General features: G+C 40.1%; 1 protein-coding gene across 2 annotated transcripts in view; it reads right to left on the reverse strand.

Moving 5' to 3' along the window:
* LOC124367659 (nuclear receptor-binding protein homolog) overlaps positions 1 to 27,265 on the reverse strand; it is a 160,928-nt gene that overhangs the window by 69,765 nt on the left and 63,898 nt on the right. The gene's annotated exons all lie outside the window — the stretch shown is intronic.

Genomic DNA, 27,265 nt, shown 5'->3' on the forward strand with positions numbered 1-27,265 from the left:
GATCGCTGAACAGAATGGAACTAGTTCCGAGAGCGCTGATCGCTAAACAGAATGGAACTAGTTCCGAGAGCGCTGATCGCTAAACAGAATTAAAGTACTTCCGTGAGCGCTGATCGCTGAACAGAATTAAAGTACTTCCGTGAGCGCTGATCGCTGAACAGAATTGAATTAGTTCCGAGAGCGCTGATCGCTAAACAGAATGGAACTAGTTCCGAGAGCGCTGATCGCTTCAAACAACTGAACTACTTCCGAGGGTTCTTATTGATACCTACAAAGCTAGAACTAGTTCCGTGAGCGAGTATCGCTATACAGAATGGAACTAGTTGATACTATATAATAGGGTCAATATAAACTATTTTGTATCCCAATAACCATTTCATTCCTCGCACAATACTCCACTCGAGAAGGACAAAAGTGTTATTTCATCACGCAAAAACTTATTATTCAATAAAGACGCAGAAAGAAACAACCGAAACTGTCGACTAATGACGCAATCCAATAATTGTGTAAACAGAAGTAAAGCCGTCACAAGAATGACAAAACTCTCCAAGTACTAACATAAGACATAATTCAATACTAAAAGTCCGCCATACGCCAGCGTAACCCCACGTAACATGAACTTTATACAAAGCGTTTGATAAACGTGCAGCTGCAGCACTATAACGTTTATTTGAGCGGAATTTATCGCCCATACAAAGACACTCTTAAGTGTTCCGTACTTATTTTCAAGTTTACCATTCCGAGCGAGCCATCAGTTCCACACATTGGAAAAATATCCAATCCAATCTCAATTCTTAAAATCTCTGACAAAGGTTTAGAAGAAACATATTTGGTCAGATCGAAAGTCTGAAGCTTTTATACCATTATCGTACCGGTTTAATGTAGCCTGCCTGAGGAGGATTGTAAGATAAACTAAGCACAAGTTGAACCGGCTGTAACGATTCCTAACTTGACTGGGAATAGATGAAAAGTTGACGGGAAAATCGGAAAAGACTAACTAAACCCCTCGGACAGAAATCAGTTCAGTGAAGCCTCTTTCTGCCTGCGGGACTTTAGCCAGTTCGTGCTGGAAACTGTTTGAACCAGGGAAATTAAAGTAACAAGCCGTGTAGTCCGTAGTGAGCGGGGAGGACGAGTATGCCCTTAGGGGCGTGACGTCACTAGCTATAGAGAGTAGTGGAGGGGAGGGGGGGAGGGGGTTTATAGAGAAGATCCCCCGTCTTGTTAGTGACGAAGCGAGTAGTGAGTACCGTACAGTATAGTAATGAAATTGTTCAACGAGGGGTAGAAATATCCCCTCCTAACCCCCCCCCCCCACTCCACCACCAATCCTCACCCGCCCGTATTGTCAACTTAAATCAACAAACGACCACGATATTTCACACAAAGCGTGTTTTGAATGTGACAACGAAGGACAGTTATGGCATTTCAAAGGCTCGTTTCTAGAGTTTATACATAAAGAAAATACTAGCACACCGTGTTTTTTCTCTCGCGACCAACGTTTTGATCTGTTTGCAGCAAAAACAACCTAACACTCCAGAGCCATCGCGCTGACCGTTCAGTGAGTTCGGCCTCAGCCTCCGACCTCGACGGTCCTGAGCAGATCTGCGAGAACACGCAACACCTCGAGAGCGGAAGTCCTTGAGATACAACCGGAAGCTGGACATATCGGATGTCAGCAAGTAGACTGGGCGGGCCCGCTACACTCCGCGGCTCGCTACACACCGGGGAGGTGCGGCGCGACGGTTACGTCACCATCAGCTGTCTGTTTACACACAACAGAAGCCCGTCGTCTGCTGGAGCCGTAGACCAGATCGACTTACGCCGTCGCGTCGGTAACCCGAGAGCCCTTTCAAGTACTTTGAAACGTAAATAGAGAATCAACAACTCGAAACTCTTCGACCCAAAAATAACTATTGCGTAATTCACACTTCCAAACAATTTAAATGTTAACGGACTGAAAGCCGCGTGGCAATCATTAATCAACAAAATTGACGACTAGCATATTGAAGAGCATCTTGTTATGTCATATTGCGCGATTCGTTGTTGGTTACATGTTGCCGCGTAGTTGGTTTTTGAGGATTAGGACGTACTTCACTCAGTTCGGTAATCGGTATATTCCTACCCGGGGCTTTGTGGTTGGGTGAGTTCCTAACATTTATAGCTCTCTCAAGCATTCGAGATCAGACTATGAATTTTAGTCCATCACCACCAACGAATCCCCCAGCTGGGTGTTGGAGGCGTTACACCTTAAATCAGTAGTTCCTTTTCGACGTTTTTCTTCACTGTTAGGATTCCTCGCCTTAATCTATTTCCTTGTTTTCTTAATCACTTTTAAACCATTTCCCAATTAAAAAACAAACAAATCAAGTGTATTGAATTACCCGACCCAGAGCCGAGCACCACTATCCAACACTTTGCTTTAACTCAGTAATTTATCATGAGTTGTATATTGATCAAATTTTAAATTTGATTAAACCAATTAATTCCATAAAATGTCTTGGTCACGTATTGGTAACATATTGGAAATTGTAGACAAAATATGGTCACTCATGAATTTGTGTTTTACATTCCTTCAGTGCGTTACTTACTGTCAACATAAGAAACCCAAAAACCCTATTATACAATTTTAAGTATATCTTATTGCTTAATTTTGAAATGAATTTTGCGGAATTTGCTCTTATCAGTCTCAATATCAAAGAACTTGTAAGAATGGTGTCACTCGAACATAGGTTTGTTACATAATTCCACGACCTGCAGTTGCACATGATAGCTTCGTACTATCTGTACAATAGTTGCGTAATAAATAACGCCATTGCATTATGTAATATGTAACGTAAAAATATATGTGTGTAAATCAACATGTGCTTTTAAAACTTGGAGTTTCGTAATGGTAAAATCCTTTCAATTCACCATCTGAATGCAACGATTCACGAAAAAAACCTTGAATAATTCCGGACGAGGAACAACGACGCGTCTGTGTGAAGCCCCTGCGGCGGCGACGGCATTGCACGTCTAGAGGTGAAGGTGGGCGGGCGGGGGAAGTGCATTATATCGATATAATAGAGGAAGCCCTGACAATGGAGGGAACAATGCAATGTATTTGTCGGGTAAAGTGGGTTGTGCCGCTTAGCCAGGGCTTCGTTTGGTACTTGCGTAACGCGAAGGTGTTACAATCCTCGGTGCGCGTCAATACAATGTAGCCCGTCGCGTCTCGAACCAACTCTCTGAATGTGCGTCACCAGGTGCATCCAAAACATGGCCATGTCTGATTTTGATCTTCTTCTTCCTTGCAAATGACTGAAATCGCTTAGTTAAAATCAAAATAATGCACTTCGAAACTCGTTATGGAAAACTGAACAACTTAAAACCAAAAGTAAGTTTTACACATTTTCCCCTACCTATTTCTAACCACTAACAATTTGTTCGTGTACTATTTTGTTGAAGAAACAGTAACTAAACCACACACCTAACAATTTTACGCATTTCAACCCGAAGCCTTCAACTTCTTCTTATCCCTAAACCAGTCTACTGCATTGTGTAGTATGCCTCCGTGCCTGAACGATACAGAACAAATAGGTCGTCCAGTCCATGTCATGTGCCATATACTCATTGAATTTAGTCAAAATGCGATCATTAAGTAAAATAATTTACCAACTTCTAATTTGAAGGGTTAAATCGCGATATTCCTCTCTCTTCTATATAAGTCCGGAAGAAAGAGAAGATCAACCCAACCATTGAACTGACAGTGAACCGTTCTGAAGAGTTGAAGTGGATATTTAGCACAAATTCAGCCCTAAGACATAGCTGCCGATCAAATAAAAAATCAAATCAAATCAGTTTTATTGTAGCGGTAGCGACAAATAATACATTGTATAGCAAACGTCAGGAATTTTAATCTAAAACTTATTACATTCATATCATAAAATTTTCATTCACACATACAATTTTACAACTATGCACCTTTCACTATTCGCCAATACTTTAAACAGCAGAATCAGTCGTGTAATTGGGCGGTCTCCCAGTTAAATGCTAAAAACGCCCCTGCTTTATAAAATGCTTGTGACACCAAAACCAAGCAGGAATAAATAATTTCAAAATTAGACCTCGATTTTGATAGGGTTACACTTCAAGAGTCGAAGAGAATGTTTAGTACGAACTCAGCCCCAGATATCAGACATGAATCGTTTCAAAATTCGACTTCATTAATTAGAACACCTGAACCCGGCCCCGTGACGCCGGCCTCTACAGACTATTCTACGTTATCTATGAAACCCTAGAATCGTCTGATGATTTAGTTGGATTGCGACAAGGGCGCAACGTGGCTTCACTCAACTTCACAAGGTTAGAGAAAAGGATTAACAACTAAGCCGTGCATAACTCCATACGGAACGCCCGGTTTTAATTTCTTCTTTGAACCACTGCAAAATTTGAAATTAATTTAAGCCATTTATATAAAATTATTATTAGACCGTGAACTTAAAATATCTGAACAAATTAGGGTCTATTCCAAAACAAACAGTGTTACGTCTTCAAAATTATTTAGTTTTATTTAAGTTGCTCGTTACGTTTGATCTCAATTCAGCAGAACCTAGTCAGTATATAAAACTGTCTTGACTCCCATTATTTCTAAATACTGATCCAATAACCAACACCAATAAGGATGAGGAATGGTAGACAGAAGAACAAAGTGACAAATTACTGAAGGGGATAAAATTAAATCCACGAGTGCTTTCAGAGAATTACAGTCCGATTGTTCCACTACAATTCATTTCAATCGCACGCAATTAAAGTTTTTTTGTACCTCTTCGTTAACACATTGCGGTGAACACAATAGTGAATAGGTTGAGTTTGCAACAGGAATTCAAGTAAAACATTTTAATTCTAGTTAGCATTAATTCTAACATTCCAAGATTATTGAGGGGGGGCAGATCAAAATGCCCAGCAATGTGGGTTATTCCAGCCCACAAACCCCCTCCCCCATGAAATGGCATAACCCTCCTGCTATCGTCAACCACACCTTTCGTTAAATCTTAAACGAGTACTTTCCAGAATTGTGTAAATCAGACAATCTTGTAATTATATACAAAGACGACAGTACTAAAACAAAATTGGAACACCAAAAGGTAATTGTAACAATATTCTATGCGCAAAGAAACAATATAACGAAAAAAGTAGATAAACGAAACTAAATCCAAGGCAACCTCCTTCTTCCTTTCAGCAAAACGAGCAATGGCAATGTTGATATGCGACATAAACTGTGTTCTTGGCGGTTGAATCAAACGAATGGTTGTAAACAGCAATGTCGATAACAAACCAAGCAGTTGCATATTTTCTTCCGTGGAGGAAGTCACGCGACCAGTCCGTTCCTACCGCGTCCTAGTTTAAATTTGGTATCTTAATCGATAAACTACTGTTTAGCATTTCACAATACCTTCTGCAACATATGATGGAACTATAGTTACTGGCAAGGCTGAGAGTGCAGGAGCTACTACGTGAGGAGCGAACATGGCAATTAAACAAGGCTACTGAACTGGTTTGCAATAAGAAATCTTTAATAAATTAGGGTATAACTCTTCTAACACTTCCAACTACAGCATTACGTCTGAAGTAAATAAAATAATGGATGCAATTAAGAATCGTTCTCCGTACGCTCCATAATAATAAACGGATGACAAATCAAAGGAGTAACCAACCCTAACTAGCGGTGGTGGGACGGTAGGATGACCACCACCCTGACCGCCTCCCTTCCTCATCGATTTCAATCTGTGTGTGTAAAACTGTAACAACCTATATTGTAATTTTTTTAATAGGGAATTCAATAGACGTTTCTTGAGATGCCAAAGACACCAGAACATAGAGAATATAACATGGATTTTAATAAATGTTATGCCCCGACTAGATAGACTTCCACAGTTTGTACTGTCATGTCTGCGCAGATATTTCTTACAGTGCGATTTTGGAGGGAAACCTGTACAACAATTACGGTTCACATCCCGTAAATATATTTAACAGTACAAAATCTTCCACATTGCTAACAATGCAACAATTTTGTTACAACTTCTTTCTTTCTGTTCATCTATCCGCAGAACGTGCCGAGAATGAAAAAATGTGCTTCAGATTTGAATACAACCTCAGTGAAGTTTGTTAAGACATGTAGTATGGTTTTATCTTGTAATAAGAAAAAGGAAATTAAGTTTTGTAAAAAATGCCCGACCATTGGCTGAGCTTTAGCGAAGTTACGACTAATGGGGCTGGAAAAGTTTTATTTCTGTCTGTCTCACACGATATCTCGGAAACGAACTGACCTATATACTGTATATAGACTTGAAATTGTGAAAGAAGCTTCATTTATATATGAGGATCACTGAGTTATATGACGGTGTATATAATATCATTGGATTTAGCTGAGTGTTAGCGAATATTTTTACATTGGTCTCATAAGCAACCATGACGCCAACGAGAAAAGTGTAAAATAAATTTATAAACAAACTCAATACACGTATACGAGATACAAAAAATTAGTGATGTTAAAACATGTAGCCTAACTATCCTAACACATGCAGCATAATTTTACAATTACTTTTAATATTTAAACATTGATACGAAACAACGCAATTCTGAATGTATCATGTGGCAAGATGTGGCGAGAAAGATTTCATATTATTTGGCCTTTAAATTTAGCATGACATTTTATTTCTACAAGAATGAAATCTACGATGCGTCATTTTGGTGTGAACTTCCCTGTTACGACACGTGGTGGACCTTATAGTTTAGTACGGAGTGCACACAATACTTCAGAAATTCAGTACCACTCAACAACCAGCTGCAACAATTCCAAGGCGATCGCGAGATCTGTCCCAGATGGGACTCTCACATAATATTTTGATTTATTGGAAATAAATAGAAAACTATGTGAATTGAAAGAAAAAGAAATATTTAACGTTCTTTAGCAAAACAAAGAACGTTTGTTTATCCTTCAGAATCAATTGAACTGCAAAATCAATCATTATTATAAGTCCCTTGTACTCCGCCAGGTACGCATAACTTTCCACCACTTTACTTCTCCATCACGTCATGTTCGGTCTGGGTCTCTTTGTAACACTCCTTTTTATAACGTACTTCTTCGTCCATCCGTTTCCTGGGGTACCTCTCGATTTCCCCCACGACATCTTCAACACTAAATATCTTCATTACTCTTTCCTCCTCCACCCTTTCATTCGCATGTACAGGGTTTGTCCGGAAAGTAATAGGACTGAGTCAATTTAAAAAAATGTATTGAGCAAATCGTTACAATTCTTTAAAAACTTTCAAGATAGGCTCCTTCTGCGTGGATGCAGCGCTGCCAGCGCGATTTCCAAGCATTGAAGGCGTCACAGAAGCCATTCTCCGGAATAGCCCTGAGAGCCGCGGTACAAGCTGCTTGGATCTCCTCTGTCGTCTCAAAATGCTTGCCTTTTCAGGCGAGAAAACAAAAAAAAGTCTGGGGGGGCCACATCTGGGCTGTAGGGCGGCTGTGGAAGAGTTGGGATGCCGGCCTTGGTCAGGTAGCTGTTCACAAGAAAGGCGGTGTGAGCCGCAATTTCTGGTCGCCAGTGAGCACTTTTGGGACCATCTTCGCACACACTTTGCGCATGTTCAAATGCTCCGTCACGATTTCATGAACGACAGATTTCGGTAAATGTAACATCTGGACAATTAAACGAATACTTAGTCGACGGTCTGAGTTCAAAACTTTGGGCACACGAGTCACATTGTCGGTGTTTGTCGAAGTCGGAGGTCTTCCAGCACGGTCTTCATCAGCGACCTCTTCCCGGCCCTCCAAAAAGGCCTGGTGCCACCGAAACACACCACTTCTTGCTAAAGCAACATCTGGGTAAGCCTGCTTGATTATATCAAATGTCTCTGTCGCAGATTTACCGAGTTTCACACTGAATCTAATCGCGTACCTCTTCTTTAACGAACGCTGCATTTTCAGCTTGCACCACTCACAGAAACACGTCACGTGAAAATGCCTGTTCTGACTCTTCAGGTGCTCGGAGACAACTGACCAGCCGCTTGTTCGTTAGCTAGGAACGCCCTCTACCGAATCCAGTCGTTGCGCGCACGCTCCGAAGTACAGTCTCGGCGAAAGAAAATCAGTCCTATTACTTTCCGGACAAACCCTGTATGTAACTCCCTTTTCATATCCTGAACAACTTTTTGCTCACCCCGATATTTTTGTAGTACCTTCACTCTGCATCTTTTGCCATCTGGGAAACTCTATTCAAATGCATATACTTTGACTCTTATTCAACTTTTCTGTTGTATCTACTGCTTGCAAGTCTATGTAGCCTGTACATTTAATCTTTCAGAAGTTGCAGCTTCAGTCTTTATTAGCACCCATCATTAATATCACATTCATTTACACCCCACTTTCTCCACCCCCAAAACCACGTGAATTATCTTACTATCCACACTATTCAAGTGTTCCTCGTGATGTTAACTATGTGACAGTTAATACTATGCATCCCTGCCCCCACCCAACTGCTCCCCTATACCTCCCATCTCCCCACATTGTCAATTATCAACAGAAAAGTCTGCACATACAAATAGTGGTGGCTGAAAAAAGAAAAATGTTTAATTTTAAAACATTTTCAAAGCAGGGGTATTCTTCTATGATAAAGGCCGTCTTCTATTCTAGACCCACTCCTTCAATCTAGTGCGACAACTCCACCACCGCTCTTCTATGTAAATCCGTTCACAAATGAGGGGTGCGCCGGATCGGTCGGGGGGGGGGGGGTAAATAACGAGCACTGCAAATTGCAGTCGAAGACTTTCCTCCGACGGCATTGTATTTAGACTGCAATAACACAGGGGGCAAGGACAAGGGAAAGGTAGTGAGGGGAGAGGAAGGGGAGTCGGTGAATGAGAGGAGAAGCAGTAGAAGCCTAGGTCAGTGCGGAGTGGTGGCGGGGCGATCAATAACAGACGGCAAGACCAGACACGCCGCGCTGCTCGCTGCAGCCTTGCACATAGCCTACAGCCTACAGATTGTGCCGGCCTAGCCAGTGATACAGCGCTACAATTGTGGAATAGTAACACGAAATGTGCAACCTTCATATAAATATACGATATAAAAAAGTTTTACTATACACTATGTTTACAAATATGTCTTCTTACCGTATCTGAGTAATATAGCCTACAGATTGTGCCGGCCTAGCCTGTGATAGAACACTAAAATTGCGGAATAGCAACACGAAATATGTAACTTTCACATAAATATGATCTAAGAATTTTATTTTACACCATGTCTACTATTATGTCTTCTTACCGTATCTGTGTAATATAGCCTACAGATTGTGCCGCCCTAGCCTGTGATAGAACACAAAAATTGCGGAATAGCAACACGAAATATGCAATTTTCACATAAATATGATCTAAAAGAATTTTATTTTACACCATGTCTACTAATATGTCTTCTTACCGTATCTGTGTAATATAGCCTACAGCCTATTAATTAATATGTCTTCTTACAGTATCTATGTAATATAGCCTACAGTGTACAGGTTGTGCCGGCCTTGCCAGTGATAGAACACTACAATTGTGGGATAACAACACGAAATATGTTACTTTCATATAATCTATATGATCTAAAAGAGTTTTATCATAGACCATATTGTGTACAAACATGTTATCTTAAGGTATAATCTAATATAATAATAATCTCAGACATAAAATACAAACAAAACGAAACAAAACGACTGTAGGATGTACGATAAAAGAATAAATACTATTATCTTCGTTCGGGTGTATGAAAATCACTCTTCATTGATTAGTTTAACCCCTCACACTAAGTCTTGACGCGTCATTAATTCGTAACATTTGAAACTCGTATATATTATACAATAAGAGAGCGCCTTAACGTGCAAAACAGAACAGACAGATAATAACTTCTCATATCACCAAAAGTTCACGCTCAAGATAATGGTCTACCATTAGTATTCCATTCTTCACTTTTTTACCCACTCAAGTTTTCCTATTTCGTTCACATTGTCTTCAGATCAATGCCAACGTAAATATAAAACTAACAGGTTTCAAAAAATAAAAAACAAATTATCCGTATCTAATGTATAAAAAGATATAAAAAAATCTATTTTACTTCAAAATCTATTTTGTAAAATGTTTACAGCACTATGCAGATCTTTAGGAGTAACATTTACGGATTAACACCATTATTCAAGTTCTGGTAAGGCTGGTTCTGCTGAAAACATACTAAAAAATTGCCTTGCATAAGCACCTTGTAGTCGTATTTACCAAAATTAACGCAATTAGAACACAACATACACCTAGCTCCTAATGAATTGTGTGTATCAGTTGTATTAAACAGTTTCATACGTTAGCCAATTATTAGGCCATCAAACTTAACCGCCTTCGTCTAACTTGTGTACCAAACACAAGTTCCAACCTAGAGTACTCGAATAAACAACACTGCCTGACCCTGTTCTGTAATAGCACTTATTGTACACACTGTGCCAGCCAGTTCTCCAATTCTAAATAAATTATCTGCAGACGCGTTTATTCAATTCGTGTCCTACTTACTTATCTTCACAGTTCTCGCCCTCTAGACCTAATTGTAATGCGTTCCTTTTGTTTTAAAATAACGGCTATCCCTAGCTTTGTTAATTCTGATCAAAACAGAGTTTTCAAAAATACATACAGTGTTTAATCCTTTTTCAATGTGTACCGACTACCTTGTGAATTTAAATGTCAATTCAAAACTAAAATATTGGTTAAACGTATTTGAATGGAAGACAGAAATGCATTTTTTCCACAAAACGTTCAACATGTATTAGATTAAAAAAAATTGGTGGATCTATTCTAAATTGCTGCGGTGCAAAGATGGTACCTTCGCCTTCTGATACAATTGGGCGAATCTATTTTGAATAGTAGCGGTGTTTAGATCATACCTTTGTCTCCTGATATAATTTAGTGGATCTATTCTGAATAACTGTGGTGCTAAGATAATACCTTTGTCTCCTGATATAATTCGGTGAATCTATTCTAAAAATGTAGCGGTGTTAAGATTATACCTTTGTCTCCTGATATAATTCGGTGAATCTATTCTAAAAATGTAGCGGTGTTTAAGATCATACCTTTGTCTCCTGATATAATTCGGTGAATCTATTCTAAAAATGTAGCGGTGTTAAGATCATACCTTTGTCTCCTGATATAATTCGGTGAATCTATTCTAAAAATGTAGCGGTGTTAAGATCATACCTTTGTCTCCTGATACAATTAGGTGAATCTATTTTGAATAGTAGCGGTGTTTAGATCATACCTTTGTCTCCTGATATAATTTAGTGGATCTATTCTGAATAACTGTGGTGCTAAGATAATACCTTTATCTCCTAATATAATTCGGCGAATCTATTCTAAAAATGTAGCGGTGTTAAGATCATACCTTTGTCTACTGATATAATTTAGTGGATCTGTTCTAAATAACTGTGATGCAAAAATCATACCTTTGTCTCCTGATATAATTCGGTGGATCTATTCTGAATAGTAGCCGTGCAAATATCATACCTTTGTCTCCTGATAAAATTTGCAACGCGTATTCTTAAGACCCCCTGATTGAATCAGACGGCCAGGGTCCATGGCAGTTCGAGTTAGGCGGCCACTAATCAGATAGTGGGCGGTGGCAAGGGTCATATCAATGATGGAGCAAAGTGGCCAATCATGGTCCATTGTGGCCGACCTTGCCCGGCAGGAAGCCGCTGTTTCAGATCTGGTAATGTGTACTTCGTTGTTCCACCTCCGTCCACGTCATATGGTTTCATCAGTTCACAATAGAATTTCTAATTGGCTTAGTTGATAGACATTTGTACTCTATTTTGTCTCGGAGACAGAATCATTACGAAGTGTAAGTGGCACAAAACGACATGCCACATGTTCAATCTACATCCTACGTAATATGCTATCCCGGTGAAGCAACAACACGTGAATTCTCAGAAAGTACGGTCTGTTTTTATTTTGTTATATATACAAATTTAGGACTGTTATATGCCCACACTGAGGTACAGTGTATTCAAAATCATATCCAAAAGATTGCAATTTATACATTGCCCAAGAACGTCTAGGAAGAAAAAGGAGACATTTTTATACGATCAATTATTTAGTGTCTCTAAAACTTTTTAATAAATCATGGTACGGTAACTAAAGTTTTAGTATATCATGCTAAATAAATCAATATTTTATAGCAGACGTATAAAAACACAACTAATACAAGGTAATGGGGATGAAAATGGAAACAGCAATATTAAGACGAATACAAATGTAACCACACGAAATTGTTTGTTACTTTAGAGAACAAATTCGTACTTTACAAGAATTCCAAATTCAAAATTGTGAATTATCTAGCAGGCGATGCAGTTTCGTCAATCGTTTTCACGCCAATGCAAATAGGCTTGAGTTTAGACGGCAGTTAAAATTTGACATTCCAAAATGTTTTCTTATTATTTTTAACACATCGTAAAAAATACGCCCCTACACACATTAATTTTAATGAGGTAAGATACAATATAAAATGAGTTACAATGTATTTATGGTAGTAGACTTTTTTAATTACAACTTGATTGGCCACGTTTAGTATTTTAAAGGGCAGTCCGACCTCCATAAGAACATAATGTTAACTTGGGAACCTATATCTCTGTAATGGTTATAGATAGAGTCCTGATTTTTATTTTTACTTATTAAATAGCTTATAATCTAGGTCTTATCATGAGGTTTTTAAATTTGAAAAAAAAAAATTAAAAAGTTATAATTTTTTTATAATTTATTGTTTTTAACTAACTTTTTTATAAGTAAAAATGTTTACTGTGCCTCATTGACAAGAGATATTTATAAATTCCCATGAGGGGAACTAGGCAATAGTAAGTAGAATACTGTATAAAAATTTGACTGGGGTAGGCCTAGTAGTTTTTGAGTTATAGGGCCCCAAAGTTAAAAAATAACAAGTTTCGGCAAATCAAGAAAAAGCAAGAAGGTAGCATATTTTGGACTCATACCTTGGTTTAATGATGGCCTGCACTGTAGGAAGGGTTGTCTGGATCCTCTGCTTCTTGATACAGATCCTCCAGCTTCCTTTTGGCTAAAGTCCTTGATTGCCTGATTTTTTTTTTCAATGTCGGTAGCCGCTTTATCTGCTTTGCGAATCCGCTGGGTGTCGAGACGTTTTAAAGCTAACCGCATATTCAGTCCTGGTTCTAGCCCAATGTGCTCTAAAACTTTCACTTTGGAGCTGTACCCATCATTGAATGATAGGACTGCCTCATAGACACCTAGCCTAAGAGCACCTAGTGTAACAAAGGTGCGTTTAGGGAGCCGAGCCCAAATGACATTATTCATAGACTCATTAGGATTTTGAGATTTTCCTTTGAGACATTTTCTGAGTAGTTCTAGGCTGCACAAAGATTTAAAAATAGGTTTGATTGCTTTCATTAGAACAGGTGAGAGGGTGAAAATGCTGGCTGTGGTCATATTTAGTTTTTTCTTTGGCGGCTTTGTTATACTTACAAAACCATGTGTCTTCGGTGTCTGGGCATAAAATATATGTAAAGGCGTATCGTTAGTAGACTGAACATGACAGTACAAACGCCCAAACTGCTCGCCTCATGGCTTCCACGCTGTGTGTATTCCTACGGATGGCTAAGTCCATAGTATATTTGGATTTGTTGGATCGCCTTCCCTGTTAGCCTACCATTTCCCAGAAAGAGATTTTCCGTCAGAAAGCTTCAAGCCTTTATTTTTCATGATAAAGTCCCTTATTTCTTGTCCCCATCCCTCTTCTGGACGTGTCCTACACATTCTAACTTCTGAATGGACACATCTGGGCCATATGGTGCTTCTGCCACAACTGCTGCATAGCCATTGGAGTCACCATCTCCAAGGTACTCCACATAGCGAACACCGTATTTAGTCTCGGATCTTTTGAACATTGCAGTCGCACCTTCAGCTTCCATACCTCCACTGCTACCTACATAATTTGCCTTGCATATTTCTAAGTGTTGGTTGCTTGTTCTCTGAGGGCAGTTACAGTATTTTGACATTGAATAAATATCTATTACTTTACCCGTATCTGCTGAAGTAATTGTGACAACGCCATTTAGCGAGGTGTGGCCTCGCTTTTGCCAGCTTCCGTCAACCGCAACACATAAGTCATTAGAATTTCCATTTTCAATAACTGCTTCTGTCACTGCTCTCTTCATAGAGTTTTCACACACACACTTTCTACATGGCTGGACAAAAACTGTTCATGTTGATTGAACTTGCTGGGCGGAGCGGGTAAATTCATCATGCCGCAAAGAGTTTGGGCTCAGCAGTATAGCCCTTTCCTATTACACGCAAGCCGTATACTAACCTTAGGTTCAAGTCATAGTAGCATTGTGAACTTTTGCTTGGTGCCTCAATAGGCCTAGGCCTAATATCTGTTGCTTTGGGACAGTTGTCAAAAGCTTTTGTCATGCCACAGCTACAGGAGACGGAAAATTTGTACTGCGAGCCCTGCTAATGGTTTTCGACTAAATGATAGGTTGCCATGACAAACCCTACACACTGCAACATCTTTCAAAACTGATTCTAGCTGTACAATGTTTACTATGTCATACTGTAAGGTATCAGTTGAATTATCATAGCAGGCTAGGTTAGGGCTCAATTTTCTCATTGGATGTGGAAACAACTTTGGGTGTTCTAGGCCTATCCTCTTCATTACCTGAAGTTACTACTGTTTTCTTGCTACGAACAACAGTCTTCTTCTTGTAACATAGTTTCTTAGTTCCTACTCTCTTCTTATTACCCATTTTAATCTACATTCAATTACAATAAACTCCTTTACAAATAAAAAACAACCAGGGAAACTTGCAAATCACAAAACACAGTATTTCAAACTTCACAATAACCTCCAACATAAAATAATAACAACAGATGACATCTGTCATATTGCTGACAGTGTGTGATATCAGCTAAAACCAGACTAAAAGCAAAACAGTACCAACATAACAAAACCAATTTAATATCTATTTTATAGATTGTTGTTTACTATAAGGAGTGGTGCTCAACGCCAAACAACAGTTGCAAGCCTTTATAATATATATTTTTTTATATAAGGTTAATATTATAGTAATAAGGTATATTATATACCATTTTAAAGAGAAAATTCTAAAAGAATATTAATAAATTAAAAAACCAAAATTCCCCAAAAAAAAATTTTTTTTCATGTCAGACTGCCCTTAACTGAAGTACAAACTTTAAGGCTAGGTGATTTATTAAACAGATATAAGAAATAATTAACTGTAACGAATTAAAATCATGCCGAAAGGCATCCCAACGGTCAAGTTCAATGTACACGTCACTACGTTCAACCATCTGGCAAGCAAACACAATATACAAACTTCAACAGATAATAAAAAACGAAAAATGTATTAAAATATACAAATTAATCATACAAAAAACATCCACCGACAAATAACTACTTGACTTATACATAACATGACCTGGCGTTCGCTGATCCCATCACCCTTCCCAAAGACAATCCGAACTCAGTCGCCTCTTTGGGTTTAGTAGCCTACTAGGGTAAGTAAACAAAATTCGCTAGAGCTGCTCTATTAGCAAGAAATAGTACATTCTAGGACTTGCCGTATGATAGCGTTGTGAAACGTCTGTGTTTTCAGTGTTCCGCCCCTTTATTATAACGTACAACACTAGTCTTTAATGTAGACTTTGATGAACTCGAAAGAGCACGGGCAGATAATATAACCATCATTAACAAAATTCTTCAGTGAAACGTGTTTTGTTAGATGCCACCTCAACAAGGAGCCTGATGGCGGGCTAAGTGGACTGGTGGATGCCCACGTATTATTAAACATAATAATACTCAATAACGAGGCCGGCTGCGAATAACCGTACACTCTCGAGTAAACAAGATCCAATCAGCTGCTGAAGAGGAGGACTATTTGGAGATCCATCGCGAGGGCCATCGCCGACTCACTGGGAGATGATGCAGTGCTGCGTATTAAGATCGAGGTCCGCATTGTATGCTTATCGTGGAGCTAACATCAAAGCTAACCTCCGCCGTGCCACCACCCACGCACCGTCCTGATCACTCCACTCGACTACCGTAAGCATCCGTCTGATTCATATCCTGCTACGGTAGACCGTGTGTGTTTCTTTTCTCCACATGCTTCTGTCCGAAAAGTTGGGCGTTGTTCATATACATCCAAACGCTTCGTTGGGCGTGCTGGGTTGAATCATCAATTTGTGCAGTACTATCCGTGTGCTGGTATTCCGTACATGAAAAAGATGAAGATGAAGTTCCCATTCTCGTAGTCTCACAATTGTTCTTCGGGCAAGATCAATCCTACCACGTAGGCCCTAAATGTTATACTCGAGGAAATGGCCATTAGCGAGTCTTGGGACTTCAAAAAAGCTGTTGTAAGGATGAGTGAGGAGCGTTAAAAATGTTAATTAAATTAAATTTTAAAACTTGTTGGGAAAGGAAAACCCATTGAGATAGGTGAAAAATAGGTAAAATTTAGACTGTAAATCACAGCTTAAGAAAACCTCAAAGCCACTCTCCAATTTTAAGCCACTGTGAAGCTTCAAATTCGTTTGTGCAATTTCAATTTTTGCAAGCTTTCGGAGCAAGCAAAAGAGACAAGAGAGGCTCTTTCTTAAAAGCAGGTAAAAGCATTATTTTACCTGTCACAGCGTTAGACTTCAGACGCTGCAATAAGTGGAAGGTGAACTGCTGGAGCTGAACTTAACATTCTTATTGAATCAACCCTTCCCACCATTGCTCTACGTTATGTGTAGGAAACTCGGTTGCTCCACCGTGATTTGAGATCGTCTCAGAAACAACGTAGTGCATTCAATTGTGTTGATTACATTTGTTTGTAGTCCTGGTCTCTGATGTCGAAACGATGTAGAGACATATCGTTTTGAGCGTCTTCGTCGCCGACTGTTTTGGATGTTGATTCCAGGTTCCAGGACACAAACTGTCACAGCGTTAGACTTCAGACGCTGAAATAATTGGAAGATGAACTGGAGCTGAACTTTATATTTTTATTATTGAAGTTGAACAGGTTGAGTTGAGATGTACTTGGAAATTCACGATTTTAGGTTACAGATTATTAAGAATTTTAATGTTTTCTCTGTTAATTACAACCCCCCCCCCTCCCACCACAACTCATCATCCTGTGATCAACTAATACCCACTCGCTAACACAACAGTGAGGTGCCTTTTTTGGTGACGTCTTGGGCAGAAATTAATATGCGTTTGTTTATTACAATAGTGTTCGTGGCGAAAGGTCCCTCAAGATAAAATGTTACTTATTCTACCTCAGATTATCCGTTATTAAAGAACATATTCCACACTGCCGCATTGTGCAGACGGAACATGCACTTCGCACCGCAAGTGACGGATATAGACGGACGGCGGCCGCCACCGTCAAGCGTGCTGGCTCCGTACCTTGATGTAGCACAAGCGGCGACCTTGTGTACGGTACGGCGACTGTTTTCGCCCGACCTACCGTGACCGCTGCTGGGCGCCCGCCGTGAGTCGCGCCTCTCCCGTCACTTTCGTTTTGCGCTGTTCGGCCGCTCGGAATAGGATTTTTTAATTTCCTCAGCAGCTCATCCGTCCAGTTAGATGGCTCGCAATCAAAGGCGGTGAAAGGGACGGAAATATTTGCAAACGGACAAATTATGTAAAGCACCGTAATTTTCTAAATGAGCGGTCGAATCGCTGCAGCTGATCGGTCAAATAGGCCGCTGCCGCTAGCCCGCCGTGGAGGGAGCCACGAGTATCTGCACAGCGTGGCCTCAGATACCGTGTAATCGGCTGACCTTCACAGACCGTGTCGCAGCATCGGTCACAGCCCCGGTCAATGCCTGCCTCAGCTGCACTGCGCCACTTTCGCCTACCAAAAGTCAAACATCTAATTAAACTTTACGTTTTTGTAAGTAGTTACGTAATTGCGAAGTAGTTAAGATAGGCTAATTACTACCACTAAAACACAGGAGAATCCGTATGTATGATTTTCCTGAAAAATAAACCAAACACCCAACTGTTTACGGAATAAAATGGACAAACTACAACTGTAAAACTCTTATTACAAGGTATGTGTTGTTGTAATAGATGTAAATTTTTCGAAGTCTATGTACTGACAGGTACCTACGCAGACTAGAATCACACAGAGTGAAACTTAAATCTTCACTGCGTTCGAAAAAAATGCACAGTTTTCCACGACAATGTGCGACTATATTACTGACATCTGTGTCACCGTCTCAGTCCATGACCTTCCCCAACTGTCACGCCACTGGATGACGATGTGGTCTGCGGGCCCCGACAGGAACCCGAGCGCCCGGCGGAGGTGAGGCGAGAGATCACAACTTCAGCTGTCAGTATCGGGTATCCTTCCGGCAGACACCCATCGAGTGGCCTTGCCTGAGAATAGAACCTGGGAACCCAAGGTCGAATCCCGTCACCTTGCAGCCCCCTCATGGCTGGGTTGCCAAGAATGCTTCGAAAGCATTAAAGATCTGGAGATAAAGTCAACTGGAAACATCTGATACAATCTTTAATCTCCTTAAACTGTTTATGTATTTGGCTCTAGAAGCTGCTTTTAGAAGAAGACAATCAAACAACCATTGGAATTTAGGAAGATTGGAATCTTCATTTAAAAGTGTAATGCAAAGAGCATTTATGTTGAAACCAAGAATCAACAATATGTATGATATAATTGGAATCTACTTGCACATTCTATAATCCGTCTTAAACTGTTGATGTATTTGCGTCTAAAAATTGCATTTAGGAAAAGATAGGCCCACAAAGCAATCCAAAGCATTAGAATGTTGAAATCCTTCGTCTAAAAGTTTTATTCAATGAATAATTTCTAGGACAAGCATTCAAGTTGAAAGCACGAATTCGCAAATTGGATGATATAACTGGAATCAACTTCTATAACCAGTCTTAAACTTTTGGTATGTTTCAGCCTAGAAGCTGCATTTAGGGAAAGATAATCCCACAAAGCAATCCAAAGCATTGGAATGTTGAAATTTTTCGCCTAAGTTTTATCCACTGAGTGATTTCTTGGACAAGCATTCAAGTTGAAAGCACGAATCCGCAAATTGGATGATATAACTGGAATCAACTTCTATAACCAGTCTTAAACTTTTGGTATGTTTCAGCCTAGAAGCTACATTTAGGGAAAGATAATCCCACAAAGCAATCCAAAGCATTGGAATGTTGAAATTTTTCGCCTAAGTTTTATCCACTGAGTGATTTCTTGGACAAGCATTCAAGTTGAAAGCACGAATTCGCAAATTGGATGATATAACTGGAATCAACTTCTATAACCAGTCTTAAACTTTTGGTATGTTTCAGCCTAGAAGCTACATTTAGGGAAAGATAATCCCACAAAGCAATCCAAAGCATTAGAATGTTGAAATTTTTCGCCTAAGTTTTATCCACTGAGTGATTTCTTGGACAACATTCAAGTTGAAAGCACGAATCCGCAAATTGGATGATATAACTGGAATCAACTTCTATAACCAGTCTTAAACTTTTGGTATGTTTCAGCCTAGAAGCTACATTTAGGGAAAGATAATCCCACAAAGCAATCCAAAGCATTGGAATGTTGAAATTTTTCGCCTAAGTTTTATCCACTGAGTGATTTCTTGGACAAGCATTCAAGTTGAAAGCACGAATTCGCAAATTGGATGATATAACTGGAATCAACTTCTATAACCAGTCTTAAACTTTTGGTATGTTTCAGCCTAGAAGCTACATTTAGGGAAAGATAATCCCACAAAGCAATCCAAAGCATTGGAATGTTGAAATTCTTCGCCTAAGTTTTATCCACTGAGTGATTTCTTGGACAAGCATTCAAGTTGAAAGCACGAATCCGCAAATTGGATGAAGGAGGAGTGGTCAAAGTTAGAGCCCGGGCTACGATATCATTAGGCCCCGAACATTTGTTACCACCAGCTGTTGGCAGCCAGCGCAGGCTAATAGTCTCGCCCTGGTCATCCGCCAGACTTGAAATTATTTGCATTTACACAACAAACACTTTTACTTAGCGCTTCGATCTCTTTTCCGCCAGTTTTATTTATCTTCCTCCCAAACTCGGGCGCAGGACACTCGAACGCTTTTAGGGGCTTAGTTGACGACCCGGTTAGCTGTGGTTTATGCTCACCCCGTTTATGCAGGGTTTGCCAAAATGCGGGGAAAGTTAGAACTGATGAACGCTGTGCTGTGCGGATCCATAAACTGTCTCGGCAATTGTTCCCCATCCAATGTGGCGACCTGCACTCATTCACAGACTAGAATACCGTTCCAGAGCTTTCAGCCACACGAATAACACTTTTTCGTCTTTTGCCCTAAGAGAAATCCAATACAGTGTTTGTAGAACACTGTTCAGCCAGTGGTCAAGGCACTTGTACTGTCGTTTTCACGCGTATTTTAAGATATCCACAAGAAAAGCGCAATGGAACTTGCAACTAATCAATTACCAATTCAACATGCCGTCAATTACCAATTGCATTTTCCATAATAATAAATTACAAGAACATCTTGCGCAACAGTTTCAGATAGTGAAGCTCTCAACAGTCACAGAAAACGAACGGTTTGTCCGCACTCAATAAACACTCTTATAGGCAACAACACCTTGTAAATACGTCTGCCCAATGTTACATCTATAAAGAGGCCCAGTGTCGTTTTAAAAACCACACCAGATTGCTCACTGAAGAAACCCCCTCTCCCTTCAGAACCCAATAAGGAAATCCAATGACATTCTTATTACCTTCAGCTGCGAAAAAGCACAATCCACCGCTGTAAGTTACTGTTCTATTTCGTAGATAACAGCTGTTTCGTTTACCACCGTGCTTCAGGCGAGAACGATACCCACATTGTCAAGGGCAAGCAGACACGGAGTGGAAAAAGTATATATAACCAAGTAGAAAATAAAATGTCGTTTGTTTACCACTAAAATGTGTGTTATTTCAACAAATAAATGGAAACGCTTTGACACGGACACAACCCATATATTATCTAAACAAAAACTATTTTAAGATCGTAATAAAATTACATGTGATAACGATTAAACGTGGTTTCGGGCGAGCTCCAAGTCGAATGTCACAATAGCAACTGGCGGTTGGCTATAATTAGGCCCATTACCGTATAGCCTGAGCCAGTAGCATACTCTAGTGTTTACGCCCAACTTCGCTGTTTGTGTCCGAGAGCCGTGAAAGGTTTATCGCCGCCTGGTTCAGTTCCGTAAGCCCGTAACTCGGGCGAGGACGACCTACTTATTTACGTTGTTTGGGGTCACAAGTGCTCCAGTAAACCTCGTAACCTTTCTTATCTCTCGGGTGTTTTGTGGAAACTCGGACCCCAACTGAACCGCTTCCAATGTCTAGAATAGAAATCTTGACAGTCAACAACAAAAAGTATCAAAACAGAATAGACAAGGACGGGGGAAAACACGGATGGCAAGTTAAGATCGGCAATTTCTTCCTACAGCCAAAAACTTAGGAGGTATACCTTTTATAACCTATAACGATGCAAATGTCTGAAATCCTGTTATCCTTTCACACAAAGGGTTCACAATAGTTAAAATGTAGAAAACGATCCATGAAAAGTTGTACCATATATCATGCGATATATTTTAAGACTGCTTCTACTATTTCTTGCAAGAGTATGGATATAGTACTTGTACTAAACATTATTATGTTCATACAGCGCTCAAGAACAAAATTTGCAAATTAAAGGTAACAAAAAAAATGAACAATCTAATCTCTTTGATCAACTGTCACTAACTGAATTCGAAATTAGCAGTTTTTCAACAGTTAAACTTGGCACCTAAACGCTAATGCGTACCTATTGCTCAAAGATCAAAGTTATAATGTGCGTCTATCACACTGCTTTCAGTAGGCCTACTATTCAGCCGGGAGATGGATGTTCCGACCCGACCACCTGCTGCAGGGCCGTGTCTAGTTCCCGTGATCAGCACCGGCCACCGCGCCGCGCCGCAGCCATGCCTGACCTACCTTCTGGTATCGGGTGCCGCCGCGATTATTCACGCTGCATCGAGTTCTCCTGGTCAGACAGACGCCACCGAAGAGCAATGCATGATACGGCGAGACTGGAAACACTGGGCAACACCAAAGGAATTCAGCTTCGTTGCAGATACTGATGTAATCGTATTCCTTCCAATTCACGATGAATTACTGGAACATAATATGGGGTTGGAGAAACGTAACTTAAAGTTTGTATCATGGGCGTATGTACACAAGTGGAGCTCAAGGCTTTTCCGAAAATTTGAAACACAAACTTTAAAACTTCGAAGTAGTTTGTATTAAACTAGAGCACATTATTTATGAGGTCTTGAAGATCAACAATATCCCGGTGTAAGATTCGCCAGTGTGTCAGTCCTCTCCGAAATAATTTTCTATACATCCAATGGTTTAAATTAAGCAATCAACATGGATGAGCTCGTAGTCAAGAAGGTGGCCAGGAAAAAATTGGGGAGGAAGGGGGTCAAGATGACCCCATTTTGTTCCTTGACAAGCTCTTGGCCCGTTTCAATGTTGACAAAACCTTCTCTGCGGTCAGTGTTAGTAACACTAAATTATTTAAATAATAATAGTTTGCTAAAAATTGATTGAACAGATTTAAAATTTGGGGGGTCCGAACCTTTTGGATCCCTCGCTGGCTACGTCCCTGCCTGTAGTCTGAGGTCTGAGATATCGTACTATAGCCGAATTCAGAGATGGCGCTGACTGTTACCAGTACTGTTGACTTTGTACCGACTCCCTGTTAAGATAAGGATAAGAAATAAAAACTAGAATCGGTCCCCTTTTGAAAAATTCAATACTATTCTAATAGTGACAACGAGAATTGCAAGGTACGTATATACATCCTTGACCCGCTAGACTACACAAGAAACTGAAGAGACGAATAGTTCTCATCGACCCAGCACAAAAGAAGTATCGCTACCGAACACAAAAGCAATTACAGCTCATCCAGAGACAGACAGAGAGACAGACAAGTGAATGACGGGGCCACGGAACGGCACGGACCGGTCTCTAAATTTAACCGCGCACCGGAGATGTAATGACAGCGATTACGCGGCAAAGTGTATAATCGCAGTCCACATCGGCCTCTATTGGATAACCGCTGCGCCACGAATAGCGACGGACGTGTCTTCCCTACTGAGCCTGCCACTTCCAAGCCGTTCCTTTGTGATCCAATTGGCTATTTCGGGCAGCGTCCACAGGCACAGGGGGTCCTTATCCTTGGTGAACAATCGCTCCTGCAACTGTAGGACTGTAGGTCCACGCACCGTTGTGACGAGGGTGACTGACATAACCTACATCATCTATCTGCAGGGTAGGACAGTTAGTTAACATTAGCAGATTATCAAGGATCTATTACGTTAAACACCAAAAATAAGTACATTAATTTAGTGTTGTGGAAATAACTGAATATTAGAATTGTGTAATTAAACATAATAATGAGTACTGACAACATATCACATTATTAACATTTACTCTGGTGTACTAAAAAACAATTTTGTAAATATAGTGTAGTCTACTGGACTATTTTTTATTTATAACACGGGTCGCGCTAGTGAAACAGCTTTAACGAACTTGCATGGTTGTGTGTAAACTATTGCGGTACCTAATGTGCATTATTCTTCAGTGTTGATTCCCTATTGAGCCACTGATATGCAATAACGTACTGAAAGACAGTCATGTGATTATTATTATTTTCTTCTCACAACTACTGTAGACCTAGAAACACCTGTTCAAACACTGCAGTGTGAGTACGATCCCTTGTCAACTCCTCATCAAAAGAAACCCGTTAGTCGGAACGTGGGTGTACCCTGTGTCCGCTCTCTAAGAAGAAGGTAAGAAATGGCCCTGACAGTTTCAGCGACTAGGACCTACAGTCCATTTAACCGCTTTCCCTGATTAGGCACAACTTGCCGTCTCACTCTGTCACCCACCACCCACCATACGATGGTGGTTAGGTTTTGCCTAACTCAAGAACGTAGCCAGGAAAACATTGGGGGAGGGGGGTTCCAGACAACTGATATTTTCCCGTAGTGGACAGAGAGTAAGGCCCCATTCTGTTCCTCAAAAAGTTCTTGACCTGTTTCTTTGTTGAGACCGATCTCTCAGCAGTACATTTCAGTAATACTGAATTATTTTAATAATAATAATCGTTGACTAAATAAAAGTACATGAAAAGAAATTGAAAATTTGGGGGGTCCGGACCCCTTAGACACCCTCCCTGGCTACGTCCTTGACCTATCTCAAATATTATTGTTCAGTTTGAGTCAAACGAACCAAGGTTTTAGACAGTGTGTTGATAGCTTACCGGGTTAAAGGCGGGGGCGGCGCGTCGTGTGAATTTCACCGTCCACCAATTTGCAACGTTTAGCTCGCCGGTGAGCGCGGGGCGAGGCAACGAGGCGCTGAACACACTCCGTGGCTATAACTCAACAGAATGGCCCTTGATGCCGTTTAATTACCGGAACCCCGACTGTAGATGCCGCTCCCGACACCGTACACCCATCACAACCGATGGGTCACTTAAATCTGGGCAACCTTATGGATGTCCAGGAGCGGCACATCACTAATCGCAAATGTCGAGATTCTGGGGTTCATGGGCAATTCGATAGGTTTAGTCCACTGTGGGTGAGGACTGTTGGAGTTGGTGGGGTTTGTTCCCTAACCTCATAGGTTCTTGCTAGCCTCAACAAGGGTGTGCCACCTCCTGCCTACTTTGACTGGAGAGGCTGGTTCAGAGCTGGCCTCCCTATCTTCCGGGGAGACATGACTTTGAGATGTAGTGCCCTAATTCTTCCTCATGTATCTCGACAGGGGGCGGTCTCTACCCTGAATATCCTGTCACTCCGGAAGCAGCGCAAAGGTTCTTACAGGACTAAATGTAATTTATAAGCTTCTTGTCCTAAGAGAACAAAAAAAAACTTGAGAGCTTTGTTGCAGATGGTAATTTCATAAACCTCTTCGTGACAATGTCTGTAGTAACTTATCCAGCAAGACGCCACTGAACACAAAGGAAGGAACTCGGACTTAACACATTATGGAGCGCGCGGTGTGAGGCCGACATTGACATTGACTTGTGCGTACTCAGCTGTGTGTGGGAAGGCTATGGTACACCACACGCGGTAATTACAGAGCGCCACGTCGACTATAACTAATGCCGCGTCGGCCGGGCAGAAGTCCCGCCTCGGCAACTGGCAACCACCGCCGAATTATTTGCGCCGTGCAAATTGCCAATTAAACAACCCCCCGATGGCTCTATAAATCTACAGCAGAACCTGACGCATTGTCGTCTGAGCTCAAGACGTGCAGTCACCGTCTGGCAGATCCTCTCCTGCATCAACAATACAAGAAACCGAATCTTCAGCACGGGACAGTTATTAAGGCAACACCTGATAACGCATAATATTCTCGCACCTTTGATGATCTTATTCTACTTCACTCCATTACAGATGAACAAAACTAAAACCACCAGCTGAAGTGATACTTCTCTACGTAGTGTTTGTAACTAATAATATTTAAAAAGGAGTTTAGTGGAAATTGTAACTACACATGGCACTTGACAATCTTTGAGTAGGCTACTAAAATTTAACAAATTTTATGTACCTCTATCTCAATAACCATAAAAGATAAAGCACTAATTTTTGTTTTATTTTGAAGATGAACTTTTTCTTTACATTTTTAGCAGAGGGGTTATAAAAAATCCATCAGGTAAAGATTTTGGTAATTTATAAAATTATATATAACATTTTGTTATTTTTTCCTCATGTGATCAGATATAATTTTTTTTCAAGCAGTATTTCAAAAAGTTGTCTGTTCAAAATGTAAGGCATATTATGTGGAATAAAAGAAAAAAAAGATCATGCTTATATCTTTTATAGTTTTTGAGATAACATACATATGTAAAAAAAAACACAAATGTTCGGGAATCGCGAGTAAAACATGTATTGCCATAACACAGAGGTTTCTGTTTACTTTAATACATCCCTGCACCATATGAATGCTGATTTAGGTCTTCCTGCTCCTGAAACTGGACCTCCAACTTCCTTTTAGCCAACTGCTGCGTCTTACGGCACTTTTTTTAAATTTCTTCTACAGATTTCTCTGCTTCTTCGATTCTCGTTTCGTCGATGGATTTCAAGGTTTTTATGCAATTAATGCCCGGTGTGATTCCTAATTTGCCTAGTATTTTACATTTAGTAATGTTTCCATTGTTAAAAGTAGCTTTACCCTCATAAACACCAAACTAAAGTGTAGAAATCATCACAAATTAGACTTTGGAATTCTATTACAGATCACACTGTTGAGCGACTCACAAGGATTTTGGGTGCCACCATGCAGACACTTTTGTAAGAGCACAGGAGAAGATAAATCTTTGAAGATGGGTTTAATTTTGTTTATTACCTAATTCTAAATGTTTATTTAGAAATAGGTAGACCTACTATAATAAAGTAGGCCTACAATAACAATGTAGTGTTGAAGTAACTTCTCAGTACTCGCGCGGCGCAGGTTTACGAGCCAGAAAAGCGTGCACAGCATTACAAAAATGCACATAATTATTTTATTATTGCTCAGAAGTTTGATCTAATGGTTTCAAATTAAAGAGGACAAAACATTGATTTAAAAAGTGTAAAAAACAAAAAATCGGTATTTTTGACCAAATGGACTATCCCAGTCCCCTTAAGTAAACTAAATAGTAAACTAAACTTAAAAATTGTTAAAATTAAGAAAGTCTTGTCTATAACAGACGAAACGAACAAGGCCGTAAACTAATTCTTATCCAACAAATGAACTACGTAACACAGTGGAGGAAACGTTTTAACACAAAAACAGCACTGTAATGCTTGTAATCAAGAATAGTAACAGTCAAGAACGTAGCCAGGAAAAAATTCTGGGGGGGGTCCAGACAACTGATATTTTCCTGTAGTAGACAGAGTATAAGGGCCCATTTTGTGCTGATAACGATCTTTCAGCAGTACATGTCAGCAATACTGAATTATTTAAATGGTATTATTAATACTCGTTTACAAAAAGTCATTAAAAAATTGAAAATTGGGGGGGGAGTCCAAACTCCTTGGACCTCTTGCTAGCTACGTCCATGAAACATTCATTGCAGTAGAAAATGCGAGAGTAGTTTACATTATCAGTGGACACTTCC

This window comes from Homalodisca vitripennis, chromosome 8 (assembly GCF_021130785.1).
Source record: "Homalodisca vitripennis isolate AUS2020 chromosome 8, UT_GWSS_2.1, whole genome shotgun sequence".
In the NCBI taxonomy this organism is placed as follows: domain Eukaryota; kingdom Metazoa; phylum Arthropoda; class Insecta; order Hemiptera; family Cicadellidae; genus Homalodisca; species Homalodisca vitripennis.